The 14,512-nt window shown below is 36.9% G+C and overlaps 1 long non-coding RNA gene across 1 annotated transcript; it reads left to right on the top strand.

Moving 5' to 3' along the window:
* Positions 1-736: 736 nt before the first annotated feature.
* On the top strand, positions 737-4,276 carry LOC107304246. The gene is made up of 3 exons (XR_001550272.1): positions 737-830; positions 2,238-2,394; positions 3,775-4,276. It is a non-coding gene; the product is annotated as an uncharacterized LOC107304246 (long non-coding RNA).
* The last annotated feature ends 10,236 nt before the right edge of the window (positions 4,277-14,512 follow it).

The following is a 14,512-nucleotide window of genomic DNA, read 5'->3' as shown; positions in this document are numbered from 1 at the left end:
ACAAAATTTACAGTCAACTGTTACGTTTCTTATTAATGTATGATTTATCCATGGAATTATTAAGTTATAATGGTATTAAATTATTTTAGCGATAAAATCTACCGATATCATTTTTACCTAACAACTCCCAATATTTTTTCAATTGTTTGAGAACAGATTTTATATTAGATATCCTCCCCCACACTGTTTTTTTTATTAAGAGCAAGTTTAATGATAGAGCCAACTACTAAGCTAACATGTATAATATAATAGATTAACTACAAGGTCCGCACCACTATTTTTCTACCGTCTCCTTTTCTTACTTATGTATTTAATGAATCTATTTTGGAGCATATTTAAAGCTTGTTTTTGCATGAGAGTGAACCTAATTTTACCATCCTTAAGAAGGTACCCGGAGGTACCACTGTTTTTTATGTAAAATTATACTAAAAGGTACCAAATTTTAGATAAAAAATAGTGGCACCTCACGGTACTTCCTTAAGGATAAAAAAATTCTCCTATTATTATACTTATACTTAGCTCTAAGGAAAATGAAGTATACTTTTGTAAAAAAAAAAAAAGATTGTTGTGCTTGAGACCATTTGAAAAGCTGCCCATGTGAAGTGGCATGAATTCAATCCAGCCCATGAGAACCTCCTCAGCCCATCAACTGCTGGACCGTCGGATTCCTCTTCTTCCCAGGATTCACAGGACACATATATGTAAACAGTTCAACGAGCAAGGCAGATCATTTCATCTCATCTTTTTTTTTTTAACCCTTTTTTGGGCAAGGGAATCTCATCCCAATCTTGTCATAGCACCTCTCAGCCCCAGTCGACTCGCCGGCATCGGTAAATTTCCTCGACTCTTTCGACTACTATTCATCCAATTGTAGCTGTGTTCTTTGGATTCCTTGGATGCGGTACAGTCTTGCCATGGCAGATGTGTTGTTGTTAGGCTATCCTGATTCATGAACCATCATGGGAAATGGTCAAATGGGGATTGTGGTTTTTGTTCTTGTTGTAACCTTGCGGGTTGAATAGATCAGATCATAATCTAGGATCAAGGACAACTTTTAGTTTCTCAGTTGTTAGATGTTTTGTGTTGTGTTTCATGTGATTCGATTTATTGAGATGGGTTTGTCTGTTTTGTGTTGTAGTAATTTCTAATGGCAAGTGTTTCTTCTGCAAATTATTGCTTAGCTGTTTCTTGGCTCCTGAGTACATGCAGATCAGCGACCACATACATTTCTATCATCTTTCAAACACACCCACACACACAGTTCTGTGATTATCAGCGACCTGTGCCTTTTCAAAATATAATAGCAAGTGCCCTAGAATATGGCCATATCTTTTGAATTTGTTATATTTTTCAGCAATCAACATGTAAAAGCAACACTAAAATATGGCTCTCTTTTGAAGGTATGATGTTTTCAGCAATCAACATGTAAAAGCAATAGTCTTTTTTTAAAAAAATTTAAGATAATGGAAGTAAAAGCAATAGTCTTAAATAGTTCTATTCCCCTCACTTTTACATGACGTGCACCACAGATCATTTTTGTTTGAATGATCAAATCGAGCTTTCCTGTGAAAAGGAGCAGTTTGTTCCTTTTCTTACTTTCCTTCCTCCTTTTTTCTCTTCTTTATACTCAGTCTATGAACTTTGTCTTTCAGGAAAAATAGATGATTTTCTCACATTGTTTTTCTCTGAACCTAGTACTCAGGCCATAATGGTGCATATTTTGCCTTTTGCCATCCTCTGATACAGATTGCTAGCAAATAGTTTGTTCTTTAAAGAATGCAATTTTGCATAGGCTGCTTCATCACCTTCATAGCTGATAGGGAAAGCAAGTCTCAAGCGTGGAATATTGAAGTGGCGCTGCAATTATTTTATTTAATTACGCGTCAGCCATGATTCAAACTCGAGACCTCTGGCTCTGATACCATGTTAAGTTGCATGCACCAGTCAATTGCACCTAAAAGCCTAAGCTGATAGGAAAAGGCGGGCAATTCACTTTACACTCCAAGGCTTCCAACTAAACATATCATCTCCCTGTTCTTGCTGTCCATATGTAGCTGTGGCAGTGAATTCTGGATGTCAATAATGGTGATAATTATCATGCTAGCTTGATCGAATATAATACAGAAATGCTGATGTGAATACCTGAATGTATCTGATTCTTTCTAGCATCATCTTTCGCACTTTGTGTTGATAGTTGCATGCTAAATCTGCAATAAATATTTCCATTGTGCTGTTAGGTGGTCCATAAGGCTTCTTCCAAAAACAAAAGGGGAACTGATGAATTGCTGAGCAATTCAAGATTTCAGGTAGATCAACTGTGGCCCACTTAATGCCCAATTTGTTGAGGCCCATGCTTAAGAAAGCTGCCACTCTTTCTCTTGCAGATAAGGCAAGGTAATTAAAGATTTGGCTCAATGATATAAAAGTAGTTTATTTCTGCAAATGTCACCTACTGCATCAGGGAATCCAAATATACATCTGATGTGGCCCAAATTTCTCCACCTACATTGGGGAATCTGATCTCATTGCCCTAATACACAAATTATAAACAAAGATGTTTGATAAGGGACAAAAAGGCTATGATGTGCCGACAATGTCTAATGCGTGATACACCTTTTGGCTTCCACTTACTGATAATTTTAACTATTCTATGTGGTAGATTCTTGCTCTTTCCATCTGTTGCAATGACCTGTTTCCATCTAGTGTTTATCCCCTTGCTACTCTGGGCAACAGTTCCTTCTTCCAATACTTGCACTAATGATTAAATCATTTGTTGGACCTAACTAGTAGTATCATGGAGGACTCTCCTCAAGTTGACACACATTCTTAATGACTAATGAGACCATAAACAAGAGTTACTTAAGACAATGTGCCCCTGAATTTTTTAAGAAATGATTACCAATCTCATAGTTCCACTAGGATGCCCCCCCTTTTTTCTTTTCTTTTGTTCCTTCTATCTGAATCATCACCTCTGAACAAGTATTTGGCCAACTCTTGGTTGGGTTGGAACTGCAAGATGCTTCCCTGAAAAAAAATGCAGCAAATTCTCAAACAGAATTTTGCAAAATGAAACTGGCCAACCTCACATGGTTTTCTTTATTTTAGAAGACAAAAGGTAAATTAAACCATATTACTAGCTTTGTAGGAAGTACTTCAGTACAATGTAGTTAAAAGATCAAAGTGTTAAAAATCTATTCTTGTGGCATCCAAATGTGTAAGTAATTGGCCACTTCAAATCTTCAATTGGATCTGGCATGATATTCCTACATATCAGGGGACACCAAGTGATCATCATTTGCCATCCTGACATCATGCTAATTTAATAGTCTCCATTTGCTGATATTTTAAGGGTGTGCAAATCTCTAGGCTTTCTTGGGACTTTAAGATGGGCATTATATAATCACTCTATCATGGTGAAGATGGTAGAGATTCGAAAACGAGAGGCTTGTGCTTTTGTTTCTCTTAGCTCCCTATACTTTGCTTTTCTCTGTCTTAGCTGAAATTTAAAAGGTATACCTGCCAAGCTACAAGTTCCAACCTCCAAGCTCCAAAAGCCTCAAGGTTTTGCTAAAGACATGCTAATTAATCTGAGCTGTCCAAATTACCATTCGGTTTTGGAAATCTGTAGTATTTCATCAATGTTATGAAAGACTTTCTACATATTATGTCTGAAATACTGAAATACAATTTCCTACGTATACAGAGATATGCAAGAGCTATCAGCTATGCTCTGTGATTATCCTACTAATCAACTCTTGCTTCCTGTCATGACAGCTACCTGCCTAGTAGCAGCTCACACAATGACTTGTGATGAGACACGAGCTATGCTGGAGTCAGAGACGATCGTTAATACTACTATGGATCAATCTGACAGACAGAGATAAGTGAACAGATTTTGATAGGTTCAGTGTTCAGAGCTCCAGCTGATATCAACTGCTCATCGACGTCAGTAGCTTGCTAGGTTTACTGCAGCAGGAGCAGGGGCATGGATGGCGATGGAGCATTCTTCTATATCATCAGGCTTTCGTTTTGGGCGTTGCCTGAGATTGCACCATCATGGATTTGGAGGTGAGCTCACATCGAAAGGAACCCCAGGTTTTTTTTCTCTCTGAAAAACACAACTTTTTTCTGTCAAGTATGATGGGATGCTATCAGTTGGCCTAACAGGCTCGTGAAAGAGATGTTTTTTAGGCACAATCATTTGGGAGATGAGATGATCTTAACTTAAGCTTCTCATTGTCATCTGAAAATCTTGAGGAGAAAGCAAATGTATGTTAGTGCAGGAAAGAAGATTCATGACAGGCAACTTTATTTAACAAAAAAATGGAAAATGTAGAAAAGGAAAACGAGACAATTGTCAACATGCTCTCACTGAACAGATAAAAGTAACAGCTCAGATAAGAATCACAGTTGTGATTCACAGAGAACAGATAGGGATTGCGTCGGTTAGGCTCTCCTACTCTGGATTTAGCCAGTGGCAGTCCTTTTCTTGGGGATTTTATCTGGAAAAAAAAGTAGGGTCAAGGACCAATAATGCACCATGGTTTTCCCTTTTGTCTTCCATTCTCTTCCCTAGAAAACAATCACTTCCTCTCTGAAAATAGTATTTAAATTAGATGGATTATCTGGGAAGAACATTCTTGATAAAAGAAATGTAAATAGTTTATTTTATCCTGGGAGAACAGGTCGACTAGATAATTTGATGGAATAACAAACAATGTGTGCTTTTTTTTTATTTATGTACCTTGCTATTATTCTCGAAAATTTTATTCTAATAGAATAAGCCAGTTTTTTTTAAAAAAACCACAACATACAACTCTTTTTCTAAGGCAGCTTCCGCCCTCTTTTCTATGATGTGATCCTCGAATGTAAATTCAGATCCACCTCTATAAGGTCCATACACCAATGACAAAATTAAGTGGCGTATGTCAGAGAATCTTTCCCCTTTGCCATTAATTTATTCGTAGTTCATTGTAAGCATGACTAGAAAATCATATATGGCATATGTATTGATGTACACATGCTATTAATCCGGATGGCAGAAAAGCGAGACCATCCGAATTTCATTAAGGAGGGAATTTACAAGTACACATGCTATCTGCAAGCTCAACCAGAACTATGCACCCACATACTCACACAAGTTGACATATAGAAAGAAAGGAACAAAAACGTTGAAAACATGGTATTTGATGGATTAGTCAGTTGGAGGTTCCAAGGAGGTAGTTTGTGGTCCAGGGTGAAAAACCGTTTGTGGTCCTGGCTCAGCAACAGTCCTCCTCTGTTTCTTTCAGTTTCAGCTCATGAGATGAGGAGGTTTAGTAATGTAATCCCTGCAGCTGCAGGACCACCTCTCTTGTATCATTAGTACCAGTATATGACATCAAATCTTACAAACTTTTGCTTGCTTTGAGGTCTTAAATAGTTAAACCACAAGTCCACAGCAGTGTTGATGAGCCCCTCTCTCCTTGGATTCAGGACAGCTGATCTTTGCATGTGTGATGGCAATTGGAACTTGGAAGAGAAGGCTTTCCCCTGCATGGGGCACAGTACTTCAAGTACCAGTGCCAGCTTTAGTATTAAGTGATTTGAATATTGCAATGCCTTTTCTCTAATTGTTTTATCCTTTTCTTATGCTGGCAACTTTGCATTGAGATATACCTTGAGATATACCATGAACACCTTGAGCAATGATTGTGAAATGCACATGGGCAAACTTTTCATTGAAAATAGGTTTAAAAACCAATTATAGAGAAAAAAAATCATAAAATCAAGTTCAAATTAGAGAAGTATAATATAGCAAGCTGTAAGAGCATCTCCAACAGATAACTCAAATTGAACTATCCAAATATCTATTTGGCCACTCCCCATTTTATTTTGCCACTCAAATTTGTTTTTTACTTCAACGATCTCTCCATACACCCTCTCTATTTCAAGTCTATGATAGTTGGGCCTCACATGTCATCCTCTCCTCGATCTTTTTCTGTCCCTCTTCCTCGGCCTCTTTCTCTCCCTCTCTCCTTTTCTCTTTCTTTCTCTCTCCTTTCCTTCCTCAGGCGGCGGCAGAGGCAGAGGCAGGAAGCGGCGGAGCCGACGACACGGCCCGGGAGGTGGCGTGGCGCCGACGCGAAGGCGACGCACGCGGAGAGGCCCTGTGGCGCGGTGCCGGCGCGAAGGCGGCAAGCCGACGGCCGGATAGCTGCGAGCCGGTAGTCCTGAAAGCGGCGACGACCCTCCCGGCAGACTGTTGTAGCAGTATAGTAGTACTATACATGTTTGGCAAGTACATTTTGGCTGACCAAATTTGGCTAGTGGCAGGGGTGGTTTGGCCAGCCGGATGGCTTGTTCATCCGGGTTGGCCAGTCTGTTAGAGGACGAATTTTAGACTAAGTTGCCAAATCTTAACTTGGAGTGTCATTTGCCAACTCTGTTGGAGATGCTCTAAGCCAGCTAAATGCTGATGTGGATGAGGGATGAGAGGAGAGAGAAGAAGCGGGTTGTAAGCTTACAACCGGCTCGGGTAGCGGAATCAAGAAACTCTATGAGAGAGACCAGTGAGTCTTGTATTAATGATGAAGATCTAACTATGGAATATATGCGTGGGCTGAGAAAAGACTACAAAAAATCTTCCGACCGGCTTACTGGCTATATTATTAGCCAATTTTCGTTAGGGGTGATAAGCTAGCAGGCGAATGATGAGAGGCATCTTGGTGGCTGTTTGGATCCAGAGACTTTTTTATAGTCCCTTGTCACATCGGATGTTTGATGTTAATTAGGAGTATTAAATATAGACTGATAACAAAACTAATTGCATAAATGAAGGCTATTTCATTAGACAATTTTTTAAGCCTAATAAATCCACGATTAGCAAATATTTACTATAGCATCACATTCGCTAATCATGAACTAATTAGGCTCAATAGATTCGTCTCGCGAAATAGTCCAAGTGTATGTGATGAGTTTTATTAATAGACTATATTTAATACTTCTAATTAGTGTTCGATAGAGACTTAAAAAAAGTTGAGTGGAAACAAACACCTCCTTAGTCTCACGGCGGTGTATCGCAATGTGCAAATTGATGATTTTATTCCCGGTTAAAGTACCCATTTATATATAACAATTGTTAAGATTGTCGGAGAAACTAGAATAATGCATGCACATGTTTACCCTCCACCTATATTTAATTAGGAAGACGCGATTTAATTGGCAAGATTTAGCAGTGACCAATTAAATATTATACTAGTATGTAAGATTACTGACCTGCTGTTTTCGATTAAAAAAAAGGTACAGCTCGATAGTTCACAGGTACTCTATATAGTTATCTTAAGGCTACATGGTTTAGGTTTCACATAGTTGGCTCATAAGAAAACATGCCTGACATGCCCTAAAACAATGGCAAAGTGCAGCATATATGTACATTAGAACAAAACGCCATTATTTTCTTTTTTTCTGGCTGCGTGTATCATGATAGACGTTGGAGATGAATATAACTTTATAGTTGATGAATTATGTATTAATATATTATCATAAAAAAATCAGTAAAGAATTTCAGTAATTTGATTTGTAGAGTGGATATGCAAGCTGAAAAAAAGCAGGAGGCAAACATTGGAGAGGAAAAATAATCTGATTTGCAGGGGAGATTGTTTGGATTTTTTTTGAAAAATAATTGAACGACATATTTACAAATAAAAAATAATTTAAGAATAACAATTTCATATGCACATTCTTAATAATCTAAAAGCCAAAAGACAAGACTAAAAAATATAAATTTTATAAAAAATACCAAAAAATTAACTGAAGACTAACTATTTAAATTTTAATTTTAGCTTATAGACGTAAATAGAGACGAAAAGGCCGGAGGAGAACCAACAAAGTCAAGGTTCATGGACTACACGTACTAGACTGTTTACCCACCACCAACTCACAATCACATGCCTCCCTCTCCCTTCTGTCCCCCGGCCAACGCTTATCTCATCAGCCACACCTAAAATCACCACCATGGCCCGGAGTGTGTACTAGCTCCATCATTTTTTTTTTGGTTTAATTTGTACTACTAGTGATTTGTTTGCACGTGCAATGTTTGTGTAATATGATTTAAACCCAAACTAACCAGGCATAAAAATATTTATGATCTTTTCTCTCTTGTAATAGTTCAAAAGATCTAGTTTTGATTGTTCGGCTGTCTAAGTGCACTCTCTCAACCGTCAAAACCGTCCACGTTTACTTCGTATATGATATATTTCTGTTAGACTTGTGACATATTCTTTAGAGAAAATTTACCACATGTCACTGAGTTTATCTTGGTTCAAAGATTTGCCGCTAATTATATGTTCTTTTGATATACTGTTGAATTTGTGAATTGCTCCATAATATGTCACTGTGCCGGTATACGTAGGTGTTGAAAATTAATTAACCCAAATTAAAGAAGCTTCAGAAAATTATATTTTTTGTGTATATCTTACCACCACATATAAGTTGTTTTTTTATATATTTCAAAAGATCTTCAGAACCAATGAAGTATTACCTGGCTACCTTATGCATAACAACACTAACTTTCTATAACGGCAATTAATTAACTCAGTACAGATTGTATGATGGATCCCTCGTTTATTTGTTTGCCTGAATGGGAAAGTTTTTAATCTAATGTCATCCTTAATTAATTTTGGTTCTTCTTGCATGGTTTTGCTCTTGACGCAAAGGGCATATCCTAAATTCCTAATAGTTCTCTTGTGTCTATTGTTAGGATCACACAAGGGATTAACCATCTTTCTGTAGTGGATAGTCTAAACTCAGTGGTGAATAATATAAAAAATATAATTTACTAGGATTTAGGAAAATTTATAATAGATATATCACGATTAAATAGCAACGAAACTAGCTTGTAGGTTGATTAGACGATGGTCATTCGGACTCGTGTGCCACCTTCTACTGTTAGAAACAGAACAAAAGGTCACCGGCAAATAGAAAAGGCTATTCGCCGCCACAGCTTAACAAAATCAGTATCTTAATTGCCGTGGTTAAGATTAGACGTGGCAAATTATGGGTATAGTATTTTCTCTTTTGATTGTACTTGCAAGTCAAAATTTGTATTTTTTAACCTTAAATTTTGAGTCAATTTCAGAGCTTTTTATCATGGCTTATTTTTCAACATCTACTTTTAGATTACTTAAAAACACATATATAAAAAAATCATTCACAAATTATTTTTTATTTACAAATATATCGTTTGACTTTTCGGAAAAAAAAACACAAGGACCTATATGATGTTAACCTAGCGAGTCCTTGTACTCAGCACTGAGTAATTAGCATCATGATCACTGCCGGTAAGGATAGGTATGGATCGACATGCGCATAGTTTAGAGGCAGCTCTAGTTCAATATAATGAACTAAGTTTCACTATAAAATAAAATTTAGTTCATTTAATTAAACTAGAGTCGACTCTAAAATACCTGCGGGTCGATCCACGGCCATCCTAACTGCTGGAGAGACCAGGGGTTGATTACCGGCACTGTTTGCAGCAATATCAAGTAGCTGAACATAATTAATAGTTTGGTCTCTCTCTTGATGATCATTTGGTACTTCGCTTGACGTTTTGTCCGGGGAGAAGAGAGAGAGAGGGGGGGCTGTGGCTGAGCTGGACACGGGAGGCAAAATTTCCAAGGAGAAAAGCATGGGCCCACCCACCAGTGCGTGCCGATGAGCCACCACATGCGTGGGCCCACCGGCCACCTTCTCCGTCGTCCCGGCTAACTCGAACAAAACCATCGCATGACACTATTTATTTCTGCAATTATCATGCAGTCTTGGATGTATTTTAATTCGAATGTCTTTGTCAGAATGTTTCGCAAATATTTCGTCCAATAATGAGCTAGGGGTGCTTTAATTAATCAGCACACTGGGGACACTTTTTTCAGAATGACGAATTTCGCTCAAGTTCAACAGAAAACATATGGATCTCTGCTGATCGAGATTTTAATTTTCATTATTTGAGAAAGTATTTAAAAAAAAACCATGTGGAGCTTGGTAAGTTAATGTATATCAGGTGGCACTAACACTTTTTCATAATTCAATGGGTAAAACCTCCAAAAAAAATCGGTGCGCGTCATTAATTTGATACACAGAGGACGATGGGTGTATTTATTACTCCATATGTTGGTGTTATTTTCTTATGAGATTTAATTTTAAGTTTTTGGATTATATAATTTTATCATAGTTATCTAAGGGCATAAAAGATTAAATTAAAAACTGCAAATTTACCCTTAAAACTACTATAAATGTTCTGTTCTAATGTGGATTTTGGATTTTTAAAGCCACAATTTTCAAGCTCACAAATATTGTGTTTAAGGTTTTTTTTTCTAAAAATGTCTTCATTGGACTTCTATAAAATAATATGTTTATCTATAGTAGTTAATGTAGCCGTTTGTACCCTTAAGTGGCTATCCCGGATAATCATTCAGTCATTAACTCGTAACATATGAAGTATCACCCCTCCTCCCCTCCCCAACTTGAAGAATTGCTTCAGAAAGATAAGATGGAGAACTTTTGTATATAATATTGTTGCACTAAATACACCATTTGTGAGTTTAGAAAATATACCAAGAAAAATCTAAAACTAGAATAAAGCCGTAGTGTTTGGAAATTTTGACTAAGAATAAGAGATGGTTTAGTTTGACCACTGATGTATTTTAAACCGTTTGAATACAATAAATGGGATTTATATACCTAACTATCGTCTAAGATATAATTTACTTACAAATTTATTTATAAAACTAAATTGATCAAACTAAAGCAATGCAAACTCAAAAATGCTGCTATTAGTAATTCCTACAAATTTCTATAACTGTTATGAAACCGGGGGAGCGTGTTATCTTAAAAAGGGACAATTTTGGCATGTGTGATTCGTGCCGCGTGGTATGGTTTTCCATCGTTTGGTGCTCTTAAACCAATCAACTCTTAATATGAAAATACCAAGCTTATATTTAAAAGCTTGTGAACATTAATACGCCAATATTAGCATCAACGGTGGAATTTTTTTAAAGAAAAACTCAAGGCTCACGACTGATCCTTTATTTTGTCTAGAGCCGTAGCTTCTCTTACAATCTCCGTCTCTTCCAAACGGTGTATGAGAATCCGTAGTTGGTGAATAAAAAAAATCTAGAAGGTAAAAAACTTTTTTTTTTCATATTCTCAAAACCTGACTGAAATTATCAACTAGTTCTCAAAATTTAAGCTCTCGAGACAGGGGCTAGGATATAAAAAATAAGCTGAATTTGATCTAGGCTTGTTTTAGTTAAGGCTGCCACATACGCATGGCTAAAGGATGATCGCGCCTAAAATATATTGCGGCAATATTTTGAAACGGAGACACTCGAAATTGAGCGAGAATTGATCTACCTATAGTACCTCTCCGTCCTACTATCTCCGTAGTATCTTCATTTTTTTTTCATGTCCAACATTTAACCATTCGTCTTATATAAAAAATTTATTAAAAAAATTAAATAAATTCGCATAAAGTATTATTCATGTTTTATTATCTATAAGAATAAAAATATTAATCGTAAAAGAATTTCAAATAAGACGAATAGTCAAAATATTGTATAAAAAACTAAAAAAAAATGATCTTATTTCGGGACGGAGGTAGTATAATATAAGCATAACTATTTTCTTTCTCCCTCGTAATATAAAGCGTACATGGAAATATGCATTAACTAGCACATATATTTTTTCTAGATTTAATTTACTTTAAATCCGTTACCATTAAAAGGTTTAGCTACATTACATACATATATACATGTACCTAGATAATCAATATAGTCAGCAAACTGACTATAAGACTTTAGAAGCCTCTCGGTCCACCTATACACCACCTATACAGTAGCTATCTCTTTGTTATTAATATATAATTCACTTGTCTCTCTTGTCTTGCATGGGTTCTTTAGTTCTTATACCGACCGTAAAATTATAACCGGCTTCTCCTCTTTTCTCATCTCTTATTAACCTTAGCATTTAGAGCATCCTCAACAGCTCATCTAAATTTGGTCATCTATATCTTTATTTGGATGATCATCTAAAACAGTTTCATCTTTTATATCTATTTGTACTCCACCAGATCATCCATATATGACATCCTCCATATCTCTTTGAAGGACGTAGTTGAAATAAGAAGGTTCTCTTCTAATATGGATGACATCCCAAAAAATAGATGATAGGATGACCGTTCTATTGAAACTCAATTTGTAGTCTTCATACTCTATTTTCAGAACAGAGCGTGTGATGTGATGATAGATGAGCGGTTGGATGCCGGCTTACAGCGAACTATTATACTTTATCAGTACGAGTACCGGGTACTTTTTTGTTATGCCTAATTAAAAATTAAGGAGAAGATAGAAAGCTGGCAGCGGCTACGCAGCCAGTGAGAGGACGGCACGTGGCGGGCCGTCACGTCGCGCGTACTGGAGACCCGACGTGACGGCTGTAAATACGGGCGTCCCTGCATGGCCCTACCCACGCCCCCTGACGGCCGGGCCCCACCGCGCACCTTCCCACGTGCGACCTCCCCTCCCCTGTGAGCGTGAGCGTGTGGGTGGGACCCAGCGGCGGGTACAGTGGAAACACTGTACCTGGGGGGAGGAAGCAAGGACACCGCTCTGAGTTTACTCACTGTATTTGTACGTGTCTTCTTTCTTTCTTTCTTCTCCCTCACGCCCTGCCCTCCTTTTGCCTTTGCACTTTTGCTCCATTTTATACACCCATGCCCCCCTCAACTTTAGTATTTGCAGATATTCATATGGTTTTAGGATTTTTAGATATTCATATAGTTCGGGGAGCTGAAGATTCTAACAAGCATTGAGCAAGTGACTGGTGAAAATCCCCAAAAAAATACTCTGCTTGTACCTAGAGGTAACTGTATTTTGGGACGAATGGAGTATTAGTTTGTTTTCTAAAATTTATAGCTGCTAATTTTCATAAGTTGAGTAGAGTATGGATTGTTTGGGGGGTTGGAGGGGAAAGCCCCCATCACAATCGTCAAAGTATGCTTATGCTTATAAGACAAACTTTAAATTCGAAAACTTAAATTTCGAGTTAATTTGGTTTTAGGGCTTTTTTCATCACATTTTATTTTGCAACATTTGTTTTTAAGTAACTACTAATAAATATGTTGCATTGTAACTAGATGTTGCTCGCCACTTGGCATACATGACTATGGCGTGTTTACAAAACAGTTACAATCAGTGGTTGAATTACACAACAAAGGGGTGTGGTACTTTAACTAATAATAAATTTAAAATGTTTAGTCTGAAAACTCCAGGACAATATGTATATATGAGATAAAGAATACTTCATGAAATTGAACATTTATTTCTTTTTAATAGAAAATCATAATAAAGATAGATTTATAAGACCATGCCGTTGTAAAAACTGATAAGAATTGGCAAACTGGAGAGAGTACCAAACAGGGTGGGAGCAATAATTAGAATCAAACAAAAAATTAGCCTACTCAAGTACAATGTTTTAGTCTTATGGGATATATTTTTTTAGTGAAAAGAATCTTTCATTTTGTAAGGGTGCATTGGAATGGACAAAGAAAAAGGAAGTTTTGTGAGTATTGTGTGGTAGGGAATAGCTACAACTTACAATCTATTTCTTCCGTCCACAACTAGGCCATGTTTAGTTCCAAAATTTTTTCAACAACATCGTATTAAATTTTTGGGCAAATATACATGAATATTAAAATTAATTATATAGTTATGAAGAAAACCATGAGACGAATCTTTTAAGCCTATAATTAGTACATGATTAGCCATAAGTACTATAGTATCAACATGTGCTAATGATGGATTAATTAGACTCAAAAGATTCGTATCACGGTTTTTAGACGGAATCTGAAATTCGTTTTTTCATTCGTGTCTGAAAACTCCTTCCGATATTCGATCGCTAAAATTTTTTGGCAACTAAATAAGGTCTTAATCTGCATATTAGTTTGTTTGCTCTGCCACAATTGATCTACATATAGCACGTCTCTTCAGTTCTGTTGTTGTATTGAATGAATGCTGCACACCCCTCGCATGCATTCATGAAAACTTGATGCATGCTAGTATTTATTTTTGTTCTCATGTGCATGCAACTTTACCATGAAATTAGAGATATGAGTGGTAATTTAGCGTGATACCATGCACGCAAATTTAGCCTTGGTCTTGGAGCAAATCCAAACACGTAGATCATTCCTGGACCGAGGGATTACTGCTAGCTAAGAATTGCTTAGGAGGAAGCATATTGCCATTAATTTAGGGGGTGTTTAGTTGGTGAAATGAAAATTTTTGCGTGTCACATCAGACGTTTGACCGAATGTCGAAAGTGTTTTTCGGACAAGAATGAAAAAACGAATTTCACGGCTGGCATGGAAACCGCGATATGAATCTTTTGAGCCTAATTAACCCGTTATTAGCGCATGTGGGTTACTGTAGCACTTATGGCTAATCATGTACTAATTAGGCTCAAAAGATTCGTTTCACGA

The sequence above is a fragment of the Oryza brachyantha genome, chromosome 5 (assembly GCF_000231095.2).
Source record: "Oryza brachyantha chromosome 5, ObraRS2, whole genome shotgun sequence".
In the NCBI taxonomy this organism is placed as follows: Eukaryota; Viridiplantae; Streptophyta; class Magnoliopsida; order Poales; family Poaceae; genus Oryza; species Oryza brachyantha.
The sequence above is the reverse complement of the archived record's forward strand: the minus strand, read 5'-3'. Positions and strand labels throughout refer to the sequence as shown.